We start from the raw sequence: 14269 nt of genomic DNA on the forward strand, positions 1-14269 counted from the left end.
GAGCTTTTACATCCATATATATGGCTTAATTTAAATCAAAGAGAAGAGCTATTTAAGTTAAAGCATAATGTTGGCAGAAGAACAAATGAATATAAGCTGGCCACGGATACATCTAACCATTAGATCAGTGAGGTTTTTGCATAACCCTCCAATCCGAGCAGTAGGAACAAAAAATCTACCTGCTTTTGAGATGAAAAGGATTGTATGGTGCCTGGTGTCTTCAGCGTCAAATGACTAGACTCAATGACCTAGGCAGTCCTTTCCAGCTCTGTGTTCCTCACGATACTTCATTTTAAGTCTCTACATTAAATTTGAGATGAGGCATAAATCTAAATTTGTGTCAAGTGTTCACAGAAGAAGAAATCGTAAATGAGACTATGCATTCAATATGGGTGAGGATATAGCAGCTCAACAAAGGAACCTAAGATTGATCTTCAATACAGCTGTATTTGGGAATAAGATTAGACCACAGGAAGACTCATGCAAGGGCAATATTTATTAAAGCAGAGTAAAAGGCCGTTCCAGGGAATGTGTCCCATTTATCTCCAACCTTCAACTGGACTGCTGGTATAGTCAAATTTGTGCATAAATATAACTGCTTTTCTGGACTGAGGGATTTGCCTTCTTCAGTTGACTGAAGCTCATACCTGGGTTGATTTGAATGGGACTACTCATGCTTAAAATTACGCATATACTTGATCAGGAGCAGAAAAAAGAAGTAGCAAGAAATCCAGCTGAGTTGCAATGCACAGAAATACAGGTAAGAAAGTAATATGCATTTCCTAACTGAAGTCACGACAAAAAGCATTTTTTTAAAAGAAAAAAAGCATATGCTTATCATGATAGGAATCAGTACCTGCTTTTCGGAAGTTCATTTAGCATATATCTTATTGCTGAAGAGACAGAATAAACACTCTATAACATTTAAAATATAAGTAATGTCACAACAGCTATCTTGTTTAGGCAAGGCAACGGTGGCACCGGTATGATTCACAGACATAGAAATACTGTGCTACTAATTTTCAAAAATAGTCTAAAAACTGTACACAGTTGCATTTGTTCGCAGTCAGATAAATCTCAATCTCAAATGAAAGGGGTCCCAGCTAATGAAGAATAACAGAACTACTGACACTATTTTCAGGAAACTTAGCAAAAAAAGTACTCAGTTGGTATTGTCAAGAGTGAAATATTTTAGTTACATATAACGTTTGTTTTAACTGCCAGCAAACATGGGATTTCATTTTCATATCTACACGTCCAGCATTTTCATCAGTAGTTAATACAACAACTGTTTACAGACGGGAAAAGGACAAGTCAAGATTCTTAAATGACTGAAGTAACTACAGCAAAAGTGGACTGATAAGTGAAGTTTAAGGAAAGACAACAGCAACCGTAGCCTAAATTTATAAAACCTGGTTCCTTATAACCTTGCGCCCTCTAGTAACAGAAGCATTAAAACTCCGAGTCCACGAGAGTATCCTTTCGTTATTAATATTTGCAATGAAATTTGCATTTTGTTTAAAAGAATCTACTGTATGTGGTAAAAAGTAAAGCAGAGAAATAATGAAAAAAATCCCCAAAGATTTTAATCCAATTTTCTGTTCCTACTCCTTACCACTAGAAAAATAAAAAGATAAAAATAACATTCCTATACAAAAATGTAAAATAAATATGCCTGTTATCGGAAACTGCATCTCAACTTTTCTTTCTTACAAACTGCTGCCAGATTAATTTTTGGGTATGATTTATAGTGGGAAGGATCCACAACAATAGACATATGCTCCTATTGTGCTTCTGTAAAAATCAGGAGGACTTAATTATAAAACCGAAGAAATGATCAAACATCAATGGACAGGATGGTCCAAAGATATCTTAAAACATGTAATGTGTTTTTGGTTCAGAAATATTCAAGAAAGCATTATTTTTTTATCAACATTGTGTCGATTAAATGATGTACTTAAGTTAGTATGACTTACCAAAATCATATTATCCTAGGCAGCAGGAAAAAGAACAATTACATTTAAGGTTTCTCAGTGTTCTTGTATGTGGGAGATGAACTAATTCACAACCCTAGCAGGAAATAGAGCCCGAGACAGAAAATGGCCATTAAACTTTTAAACCAAATAGTTTAAATATAGCAATGTTTCAAGTTAATTAGTTAGCAATTTGTTGGAATGAAGTTAGAGAAAAACAACACTGTTTTGCCACGTTAAAAATATTCTTAAAACTCTCCAAGGAGCTCTAGTCCTCTCATGCTTTGAAAAGGGGATTTTATTAGCAGTATTATCAGCCTGTTTAGGAATTAATTTGGTTGAATTGTACCTCTCTGAAATTCTTCAATCCGTATATAGCAAGGAGACACATGTCAGATCACAGACTGCAATCTCTAGGACAGAGAAGTGAGCAGAGGAGTGCAGACAGCAGAGTCATAAACACTTCGACCATCCTGGCTTCAACTGGTTTCAAATGGGTATTGACAGCCGCAGCGTGCCGGGCTCCTCCACATCTCTGACACGCCAGCCAGCCCGCCCTCTGCCATCCACAGCGACCGACCCGTCTTTTTTTGTGGTACACAGATTGAACGGATTTTTGTTTGCATTCCTTCCTGCCAGGAAGCCCTGGAAGCCAGGCACAGGAACAGAGCAACGAGGCAGCCTATACCCACGATGGTCCCTTAGGTGCAGGAAACATGTTTATGCTGAGAAGTTGAGGAGAAGTGGTAAAAGGGGAATAAAATCAGAAAGATACAGGAAAAAAGGTACAAGAATATGTAATCACCAGAGTAAACTTCTCGAAGGTACTTTAAGATATGGTAGGATGACATGAGGGAACCTAGTAGCCTGCTCCTGCTCCCTCCTCATTTCTTTCCCACACTCATTTCAGCGTTTCTCTCCTCAGAGACCAGGGCAGCTCACTGAGCTAACAGGAAAAAAAATTACTTCATTTTTATGCCAGTTAAATCAGTTTATAAAGGGAATCAATGGGCACGTGAGTAATGCAACAGAGCAGGCGCTGGAGAAGAACACCCAGCACACCTCGCGCCTGACGCAGCTAGACATCCCGCAGCCGACTGCGCCGGCGTATTCTGGAGAGCTGAACGGGACAGAGGTCCACAGATGGAGGGAGGGAAGCTGGGGGTCACGAGAGGCTCCATTCCCAGAGCTCACTGTGATAGAGCACAGGGTTCAAAGCGGCCCTGGTGTCTTGGAGCAAACAGGTAGGCAGCGTGTGCGTGAAGCCAAGTGCACGGTATGGAGCGCGGTCAGTCCCACCAGCTGCAGTCCAAGAATTCCCTGATCTCTGTGACATCTGCCAATGCCATCACAGAACCATTTAGGTTGGGAAAGACCTCTGAGATCATCGAGTCCAACCGTTACCCCAGCACTGCCAAGCCCACCACTAAACCATGTCCCTAAGCACCACATCTCCCCAGCTTTTAAATACCCCCAGGGATGGGGACTCAGCCCCTGCCCCGGGCAGCCTGGGCCAGGGCCTGACAGCCCTTTCGGTGGAGACATTTTCCTAATACCCAACCCAAACCTGCCCTGGCGCAGCTTGAGGCCGTTCCCTCTCGTCCCATCGCTTGTTCCTGGGGAGAAGAGACCGACCCCCCCGGCTCCAGCCTCCTTTCAGGCAGTTGCAGAGAGCGATGAGGGCTCCCCTCAGCCTCCTCTTCTCCAGGCTGAGCCCCCCCAGCTCCCCCAGCCGCTCCTCCCCAGCCTTGGGCTCCAGCCCCTGCCCCAGCCTCGCTGCCCTGCTCTGGCCACGCTCCAGCCCCTCCGTGGCCGCCTTGGGGTGAGGGGCCCAGCGCTGAGCACAGCATTCGAGGGGCGGCCTCACCAGTGCCCAGCACAGGGGGACGATCCCTGCCCTGCTCCTGCTGGCCACACTATCCCTGATACAAGCCAGGATGCCATTGGCCCTCTTGGCCACCTGGGCACACTGCTGGCTCATGTTCAGCGGCTGTCAACCACCCCCCCCAGGCCCTTTCCCACCGGGCAGCTCCCAGCCGCTCCTCCCCACGCCTGCAGCGGTGCCTGGGGTTGCTGTGCCCCCAGTGCAGGACCCGGCCCTGAGCCTTGCTGACCCTCACCCAGTGCCTGGGCCCATCGGCCCAGCCTGGCCAGGGCCCTCTGCAGAGCACAAGAGGATACCCTAACCTCAACACCAAAGCCTGGGCCTGAGCATTGCTGTTCGTAAGCCTTTTCTATACAGTACTGCTTTTGTGTCACTCATAACTGTGGTCTCAAGTTAACCCAGTCACAGGAACTAATTGTCAATCATCTGTGCTGTGAACTCTCTGGAAAGGGTGTATTACACAGAACTGAAATAGTCAGGACTCCCCACAATATGTATATTGAGTATGCAAACATATACATAAGTGAGATTCTTAATTCTCATTTACCGAGTTCAAAAAACTCTGAAAGGTAAGAAGAGAGAGACACTGAACTAACTCAAGCTTTTGATTGACGATGGATAACCATTTATCATGGGGAATTAGGAATTAAGTAAATGAACACTAAAATATAATGGGATTTTGAGTATATTCAAAGATGTAAATCACATTCATTGAAATATTATTTATACATTTTGAAAAACCGGAAAACACCCCACAATATGACTTTATACAACAGCAGTCTTTTAAAATATTCTGGTGAGAAATCTAAGATGACTGCCATTTCCCGGGTAGGAATTAAAGGAGACTATACTAAAAACAAATGTGTATAAAAAGGAATTAGACAAAATTGTAAAACATTGAAAGAAGACTGACACTAGTGAAACTCCAATTTGAGAATGAAAATATTACTTAAAATTTGCTATACTACAAGATGCCTGATTTTTCTAGAACTGAAACAAATATTAGGCAGACAAAAGATGAACCAATTTAACGTTTGTCAACAGTGAGTATGTACTTATCCAGCAAGGAACCATTCAACTCATCTGTACGCTATTGCCAGAGAGTTCCTTGGCTCATTTCACATCCTGGGTATCAAGCCTGGGGTTATAAATATCTCTCATGGACTTAGCAACAGTTACCTACAATCCTCTCAATGACAGAAGTTTGCTTTCCTAATGCTCGATACATTTGGCAGCGGACAGTTTTTACTTGGATTCTATTCGTGTTTCTTTTCTGAAACAAGCATAAACCAGACTACAATACTTGACACGCTCTCTCAGCCAAAATAATCAAGTCTAAACATGTGCATGCATTTCCTTCCTCAAACACGTACAATTCGGATTTCACCACAGCGTGCCGTTCGGCGAAGAGCCTGACTGACTGCGTGACCACGTATCTCCCCTAGCCACGTTCGGTCCAGACCTCGGCTGTGCCAGGGAGGCGCGCCGAGACAAGCAGTCGTACCGCCGGTTGCACGTGGGATTACGCTGAACAATCCTAAGCAGTTTTTGTACTTTAATTCTCTTTTCAGCAGATTCTCTTTCAGGGGCTTGCAGCTCAAAACCCTCTCTCTGTGCCACAGTGTAATTCCTTCACATCGTGAAAAACTGGTACTAAAGTATTACTGCAACATCACGAACCCAAAGTCAAATAAATACATTAACAGCAAATATACTGAATATTTAAAGGCTCAAGCCATGTTTCTGCACTGCATACATGTCATATTCTAAACTCTCAGAAACCCCTTCTTTCTTGAATTCCTTCTAGGTCTACAATAAACTCAGAAAGTGGGGGGAAAAAAAGGAAAAAAAGAAAGAAAAAACCCTCATTCTTCAGAAGAGAAATACATGGCAAAGAGGGACTAAATGGAGTTCCCATTAAACAATTTGTGAGACAGGAAAATAAGAAATGAAGGAGCAATTAAAAAGCAGCAGCTGAACGAGCTACAGCTGCAATAAATTCCCCATTTTCCTGCGTCCCCCCCACTAAGTTGTCAGGCTCACTACCCTGTAAATACTGTTGTTATTCCGTGGCACAGGTACAGTGTACCTACAGGAAAGAAATTCCTGTGAATGACTCATATTTCTAAATAAGAGCATGCCTCCGTGAAATTTTCAGTTAGGGATGATTTATTTTCCCACCGCATTCGGTACTACTGTTTTATCTATTTTTCCCAAAACTATTAAAAGGAAAATTAGGTGAGGCACATATAATTACAGGGTTTAAGGCTTTTTGATACAGGAAAAAGTTTAAGATGGTAAAAGAACAATAGTGATGAACAATAGGAAGAGATAACTGACAAGAAAATTTAAAAATATAGTGTTGAACGATTTCTACATTTAATTTGGCACTCAGTAATACAACTGAATTGCCACCACTGAAAACTATATAATCCAAGCCTGAACACCAGAAGAGCTCTAGAGGATTAGGACAACTCGACACGCTATGTCGGGGTCCTCAACATTTTTTACACAACAGAGCTTCTGCTGCCACAGATTATATTAAGCTCCTCTTGTGGTGCCGCAGAACACCTCCCTTCCAAACGACACAAGTAAGCCAAAAAACGCTCCCTTCTCTCCGAGTAACGGTGCCCATACATTAGTTTTTGCCATCGTGGAGCTGATGACCAGCGAGTATGAAAAATTCACGCTTCGAAACAAAGCGTACTGAAAAATGTTGTGGAATATATCCGACCTTAACAACCACAATATTCTTCCTGCATTACTTCCACAGCGTTTCTTGAAATATTTTTTACACAAAGCCAAGAAGGCAGTAATTTTTTTTTACCTTTTTTTAGATTTTGAGCAAAAGTGTCAATGCATGCTGTTTATGTTGTAGGTACAGATGGATACGTGACCAACATACACAAAGCTGTCAACTGTCACCAAATTTAACAGCTGTGACAACTGATGCTGGGCTTGAATTTGTGAGCCACCAGTGGTGGGTTCAGTCTCCCACCGTCCACCAGCTCAGCTAACGCAGACCTCACTGCTGAGAAAACGCGGTCATTTCGTTCAAATATTTCTGGACATACAAGCTAGATCACAGTGGGCAGATCCGCAGAAAGAGGAACCACGAACAAATGTTTTCTTCAGTTTCCTTTTAAACAAATAATACCAGTCATATTTCGTCAGCACATTTCATTACGGCGACGTGACCCAGATTTCAAGTATGAAGAAACATCCCAACGAGAAGACGTGCTCACTGAGCCGCCCCAAGTCCGTTCACATGGTCCTAGTGATGCTTTCAAGAAACCTAAGATCTCACGCTAGCGTACAAAGGAGCCCGAGTCACCATGGGGAACGGACAAAAAGCTGATGAGCCCATGCCTGGTGGGGAGACAGAAATACGGCACGAGTGATAACGCTAGTGAAATGATATACCTGTCTGGACTCACAACAAAGTCAAGGAAAATGACTTCTAGCTAAAGTCTTTCATCCAGACAGGCCCCAAAGCACTTTACAAACTTCAAGGAAATGCTTTTTGTTAGTTCAAAGATGTTGAGACTTTTCCCCCTCAAAGACTCTTGGCCTTTCTTTAACCAACTTATTTTCCTTCCCTAGAAAATTACTGCAATTTCACGTTATTCCAGCTGCTGTATTTCGTATTTTGCAACATACTGTATTACTTGTCACTCTTCTCAAATCTTCCAGTGCGTTTTTCTGCAACTGCCTCCTAGAGAGACAACTATTCACTAGGAAACCATGATTCAAAGAAGTCTGGAAGTAGTGCTAGTATAGTGTAGGTAAAGGCAAAATAAAAAGACAATGTTTTCTAAAAACAGCAAAACACACAATATGTACTATTCAGATGTTGGTGCTTGGTTATGAAATCTGGATAAATGTGTAAAGAAACCACAAGTTCCATCAAAACAATAGCTAGCAATTATAACGATCAAAAATGCAATGCAAATGGCACCTCTAAATTTTCCTTGTTTCATTGGAAGCACCTTTTATTCTCCTCCGTATCTTCCAGGTTACTAAGCCCTTTCAATCTGAAATAAAACCACGCTCAAAACCCCTGGCTTTCAGTCCCCTCATTTTAACCGTGATTTTTCAGTACGTCTGCCTTGGGCTCACATACACAGTTCTACGCTCCCAAAGCTTATGCATCTCCCTAAAAGAAACATTTTCTTAGAAAGATTTTGCCAAAGAATGAAGGCAGCTTTTTGTAATTGGCCTTAACAGAAAATAGATTCTCTGTTACTTTATTTTTCTGCTCTAGCAATCATATTTCTAGGCACCATTGTTTTTGCCATCGCTCTGCTAGTGAGGCTTTGTTTTGATTATACTATATGCGTTTGGAACTGAAAGTTTATTCCCTCCAGGCCAAGACATTTTTCTCTTTGCGACTGAGGGTACACGCTTGTAATTAGTTCAGTGTTTTCAGTTTGGGTCAGGCTACTAACCAACAAAGAAAAATGGGAGAGCTGGGTTAATCGTAGAAGAGTTAACCTCAGAACAGAACCCCAAAATCCGCTGCCGAAGAAAGACACTGTTTACAATCTCTGATGTTGCCAAGACAAGAATTTTACATTAGTCATCTTCAGATATTGTGGGGCTCACCAATACCTGAGAAGTTTTGAAATCAAAGTTTGCGGTGCTCGGGTTTTAAGCGAGCGGATAACAAATTCCACTAGAACCAGCGCTGTTCCTGTTGAGATTCTGGAACGGACCAGCTGTCTTTAGACATATTAGGCTCTCTGGACATTTAATCCATGCTGCTAGGCACACAGGGAGCCTATTTTTGGAAGTCATCTCCCTCTTGTTACAACCCGTGGTATAGCCAGGTTGCTGAACACTTCCTGAACAGACCTTCCAGGATGTTGTCCGACCACAAAAAAATCCCAATGAGTTACTTTTTTTAATTGTTCATCTCATCCGTATTACTTATCTTTTTAATTAAAAAAAAAAATCAAGAAGATTAATAAGCCCAAGTAAGTCTGTGTTGGACTATGGAAGCCGTGGAGTAACTCCTGTGTTTGTTATGAGAGGCTAATGATTTCTGCAAAGTCTACACAGACAAGAGAGCTGCATTTTGCTTAACTTCACCAGAAAACCTAATCTTGCTCTACTTCACCTTAATCTTCCTGTGGGATCAGAACCACAATCACGTATTCCACAGGACTTTGTCAGGTTGCTATCTTTTAAAAGGCTAGATAACTTTTTTGGCTGCTCCTTTGGCCTTAAAAATAGCAGACTATTTTTATTGTAGGATAAAAACCTCTATAATGATAATATGACTCTTATTGCTCTGGAAAACACTTTTCCTTGGTGCACTATATAGCTTCAAAACCTGTAAAAATAGTTTAAGCTGTGCTCTCTACCTGGTACGGGGCTGCTATTATGCTCTTCTCGCACCTGGCTTTCCTGATTTAAAAATAAAAAATAAGAAATCAGCCAACTCTGTTGTTAAAAATGGGGAAAATGCCATCACAGTCAAGATTTTTATCAGTCACTGCCCATACAAATTTTAAACTAAACATTTTCCATTACATATACGTGCTAATTTAAACCTGACTTTTTCATAGCCCATTCTGGCCTATTTCTTGCATGGAAGACTTCATTCTTACAAATTTCAGGCTCTGAGATTAATTTGCTAATTTGTGCATGTACCTCAGTTAAAACTGATATGAAAATAAGGGCTAAAGTTTTAACAGCTTTACTAATTTGTGAGTGATATTATGTTTTTACATATAACATTAAAAGCATAATATTAAGACATTATGAACTTGAATCTCATTCCCTTTCAAAAACTTAATGAGTTTCAGGGACCTGTCTGATCCCTTCACAACAAGGCATTTTACATATTTTCTTTTCTTTCATTAATTTTTTTTTTCCTATTTTACTTTGGGTGAAAAATCCACAAGAAAAAACAAACCTCATTGGCTACTCCCTGGAAAGTTATAGGAAGTTTCTGGTCAATATTCCAATAATACAAAGGATAATAAGCACAAGTTACCAACAGCAACAAAAGTTTCCTAAGCCAAAACTGATCTGCACGCCCACTATAATGTTTCCATTCTTCTTTGATTCTACCCCGAATTGCACTTATTTATTTCACAAACTGATTGCCTCCAGTTTGGTCTAACATATCTCTGCCACTTTAAAATGTGTGAGATGTAATGAAATAATAACTTTATGGCTGTAAAGTAGCAGATATGGCTCTGTAAACAAGCAGGGAATTGCTCTGCTGGGTGAGAAGATAGTGTTTGTCTAGTGCCTCACTTTGGGAAGTTCACGTCTGAGAAAAAGGTAGGAGCTACAGAACTATTAATACTAGCGCTACTGGCGCCGTATGGTACAGGGTTACATTCTTAAGAAAAACCATGCAAAATCAGCCAGCGTTTTAGTACGCCTGGCAACCTGAGAGACTTTTTGAGTCAGAGAAAAGGGAGGTTGCGCACCTGTGTCAGGGTGGCTGGATTTTTTTTTCCAATCATTCCCCAGTATTGGGAGCAAACCTAGCCTCTCCGTCAGGAATCCCACAGAGTAAGAGATGGCCATGCCACGTTCCAAAGCAATGCAAGTCGTCTTGACAGTGGTTAATTTATTGCATTACAAAGCAGTTCCATTATAATTTGGGAGAATTTTCCAGATACTGAGGAGACCTAATTTAACTTAAATACCAAACTTAATGCAAATTAACTTAAATATCAAACAAATACTTGGAGAAAGTTAGTTGTCACCTTTGTGCCTTCGATATATAGGACAGAGCACACAATACATTTCACTAGAAGTGCTGAAGAAACAATTTAGCAAAATCATGGAAGAGTATTCCTGATACTTATAAACCTTTTGATGAAACTAGAAGGAATGCTTTCTCATTTCCATACCTCCTTCCTCTACCTCCCTTCCAGCTCAGTAGGTGCTTTTTCATTGTGCATTATGACCAAGGAGGGGTGTAGGAGGAGAGGGAAAGAAAAGGCGGGCTGCAGTTCAGTGATGTTTTCTCCGACAGTAAAGTCAATTTAAGGAGCTATTCATTCCTCCACCGACGGTGCCGTTTGCTGCCTTTCAGCATGTAGTTGCAAGACTTTAGCTTCTGCAGAGCAGCTGGCACAGGGAGTTCCAGCCTCCCCTTCCCCGGCACAGCTCGCTCTCACCCGCACGATGGAGTTTGCCGCTCTGACAGGCTGCGGCTCCATGACAGCCTAAGCCAATCTAATTGCTGTCATACTCCTGCACCCTCCCCGAGGCAGCTTTGGCACTCGGCTAACCCTCCATTTAGCCATATTTTTAGGCCAGCTTAGTAAACTGAAATGTTTCAACACAGAATCACAGGAACAAGGGGTGGAATAAAAACATACGACTCCTGGCAGGGGAAAGGATAGCTACAGCAGTAAACCAGCAAGCCCAGGGCGTGGGGTTAAAGCACTGTACCACGATCACCATGTATAACTACATAACTTAACACAAGCGTTTAGCTGTCAGTGTGCTCTCCGGCACAGTCACGAACGGTATCAATGGCACAGCGTTCTCCCGGACGGTGCTCGGGAACAGCACAAAGCAATACTTGGGAGAGGGCTGTTCCCTCCAGGCAGGGCAGAGGAGGTCACCCTGTTTTGGAGGAAGGGAGCTGAGCTGGGAGGATGCAACCTGTGCCACACCGCTTGCCCTCCAGGCCAAGGAAGACACCCTGGCCCACTGCGCTGCCTGGTCAGCGGGGCTGAAGCAGCAAAGAGGCCGTTCTAAGCTGCTGGGGAACCTCAGCCTCAGCTGCTCCAGTATCAACCCTGAGACTGGCTTTTTTGTTGATATGATCACTGAAACTATTCAGGTTTAAAATTTTCCTTTTATTTTCTGGCACGTTCTTTTAACAAAGACCATCCGGCCACAAATTTTTAAAGCAACAGTATTTTATGTCATGGGTTTCATTTGCTTATTGTACTCTTTGAAGGGCTGTATTCTTTAGCATAAATATTGATAAGCTTTTTCTATTACAGTTCATTTTTTTTACAGCCTGGTTTCTAGAGAAAATAAGGCTCATGCAATTGCACCGTCCATAACTGTCTGTGTGTCTGTCAGTCCTCCCCTGGCAAATGTGGAACCCACTGACCAATATCAATCCAATTTCACAGAGGGAGAGAAATTCCAAACATACTAAGGTCCTACAAGTTTTCTGAAAAGCAAAAGCTATGCAGGTAAGACAGACCCTTTTAGCATCCCCAGTAAGCGAAAAGACGGCCACAGCCCAGTCCTTACCCCACATCCACTCTGGCTACACACAGACATGCTCCACCGTGTCTCCTTTCCTGGCCTACCTCTGAAAAAAAGGCCAGCTCCTCAGCAGAGACAGGGCAGAGAACGAACAACCACGCATTCTGCAGCCAGCTCGGCCAGCGAGCAAACCCAGCGTAGGCACTTCAGGCACCAGGAGGGAGAGCAAACAGGAGGTGCTCTGACTGGAGGTGGGGATACTTGACATGCCGTGGATAGAGAGTCTGGAGGTATTACGGGAGACGAGAGGGCTGGGAGGCACAAAAGAATACCAGTCTGTGGGAAAACAGACCTTATCAATTCCGCTGTTCAAAAAACAACACAGAACTAACCGGATTGTTTTAGCTTGCACTCGTCATTATCTCGTTAAGAAGAATTCTCATTTATGACACTTAAAATATGACAATAAAATAACTTAGAAACAGAGTTTGAAGAAAAATGCTAAGCACACTGTTCATGCAAATGGTTAACATCTTTTGTCCCTGAGCACTACAGTGGATCAAAACTCCTACAGAGTAATATTTAAAAACCTGTACATTAAAGCGGGGGGGGGGGGGGAATCATTGTCTTCTCATCCTTTCAGTATCATATATGTTATAAAACAGAACTTAGGTTTTTAAACTCTCTTTGAACACAGAGGATAAACAAAGTCCACCCAGATTAGTTTAAACAACCATCTATTGCAACCCGAGTTAACTGAGCAGACTTTGTGCGGCAGCAGATGAGGAGCGTCCCTCCAGCACAGGGAGGAGAGCGGAGCCGAGCTATGGAACGCAGGGAACAGGTGAGCGAGCATCCGTTCAGCCACTCAGAAAACCCTGTACAGATTTTACGTGGTTTGCTTCTATCCTCTGATGGCTGACTGAAGGCTCTTAACCCTCTTTTACAGCCTTTTCACATCAGATTCGTCTCTTCTTCTGTCAACTGCCCTGTGCTTCTCACTCCTTTCACAAGGAGCTCAACACAAACAAAAACGTTGAAAGTGGCATGGCATCTTCTGCCCTCTCACAGGGCAAGATATTGCTTAACAGAAACCTGCACCAGTTTTTTAGTGGGGATCTAGTATGAGCTTTTGAAACAGATCTTTCTCATCATCCCATTTATAGTGCTTCGGTTCACGTAACAAAGCAGCCTCAGAGCAACTCATACCAACTGGAGTCCTCTGAAACTAAACTGGGAGGTACACTTCAGCCACTAAAGGACACGGGACCAGAGCGAGCTGAAACCTCCAGAAACGCGAACAACATGGACATCAAGTCCCCAACACCAACAGGCTCATTCTACAGGTCTGCTCCTATTGCACCACACTGTTTGTCAGATGGAGACCGACAACACTCTGAGTAAGCTGACAGAACACTAGTGGGTTTATCAGCATAGTTACTTTAGTTTAAAAATAAAACTAAACCATCAAACAGAAAAAAAGCCCTTTACCCTAGTAATTCTGACAAAATATCAGCTATCTGCAAATGCAGGCACAGAGCCTTTCAAATTCCCAGCAACAAAGTAAATGGCACACTAACAGCCTCGCGTACTCCTTTAACCTTACAGCACCTGAACTAAAAGGGAACAGAAAACACATAAAGAGGAGAAAGAGCAAAGAGCAATCTTCTTGAAATAACTTTTCAATTTAGAAAGCATGGACCACTGATGACAAATGTTTATTTTCTAATCTTAAACTATTTTACGGTTTGGAACCCTATTATGTTAATTGACTCAGGACATTTTTATATTAACTATTAATCTTTAAGAATGAAGATTATGAAACATCTTCCAGGTACATAATAAACCAATCTTCTATCAAAACAGAATTATTCTCAAGTAAGTCCAACAGGGTAATCGAGCATAACAATTAAGCATCACACCTCTTCACCTGAAACTGTATCTATACAGCCCATTTTTCCAACTGAGCTCTCAAAGACTTTCTCTTAAGAGGGCAAGTAAGCTTGCTATTCCCTAAGCAACACAAACCTAAGGAACTCTAAATCCAGTACTTACAGTTGTCTAAGAATATCTGTTTAAGAATACAGTTGTTTAAGAATATAGTGAAGAAATTAAAAGTATCAAGATGACATTAACTTGTTTTCTCCTTTAATAGTCGTCACTTCTGTCTTGATAAGCAAAATAAACAAGCTTTTCCAAGCATATTTAAATT

The 14269-nt window shown here is 42.0% G+C and overlaps 1 protein-coding gene across 3 annotated transcripts in view; it reads right to left on the reverse strand.

The window, feature by feature from the left end:
- The window catches only part of CTDSPL2 (CTD small phosphatase like 2), a 43869-nt gene that overhangs the window by 23326 nt on the left and 6274 nt on the right, over positions 1-14269 (reverse strand). The window contains exon 2 of one of the 3 annotated variants that reach the window (XM_087743311.1): positions 2323-2698. The exons of 1 other annotated variant lie outside the window; for it this stretch is intronic. The gene's annotated coding sequence lies outside the window, so the exon portion shown is untranslated. Of the gene's footprint in view, positions 1-179; positions 301-2322; positions 2699-14269 lie in introns of all 3 variants that reach the window. One more of the 3 variants, XM_087743310.1, reaches the window with a different exon arrangement.

The sequence above is a fragment of the Nipponia nippon genome, unplaced genomic scaffold (genome assembly GCF_047370975.1).
Source record: "Nipponia nippon isolate SJK-2023a ecotype South Korea unplaced genomic scaffold, ASM4737097v1 scaffold_9, whole genome shotgun sequence".
NCBI classification, from domain to species: Eukaryota; Metazoa; Chordata; class Aves; order Pelecaniformes; family Threskiornithidae; genus Nipponia; species Nipponia nippon.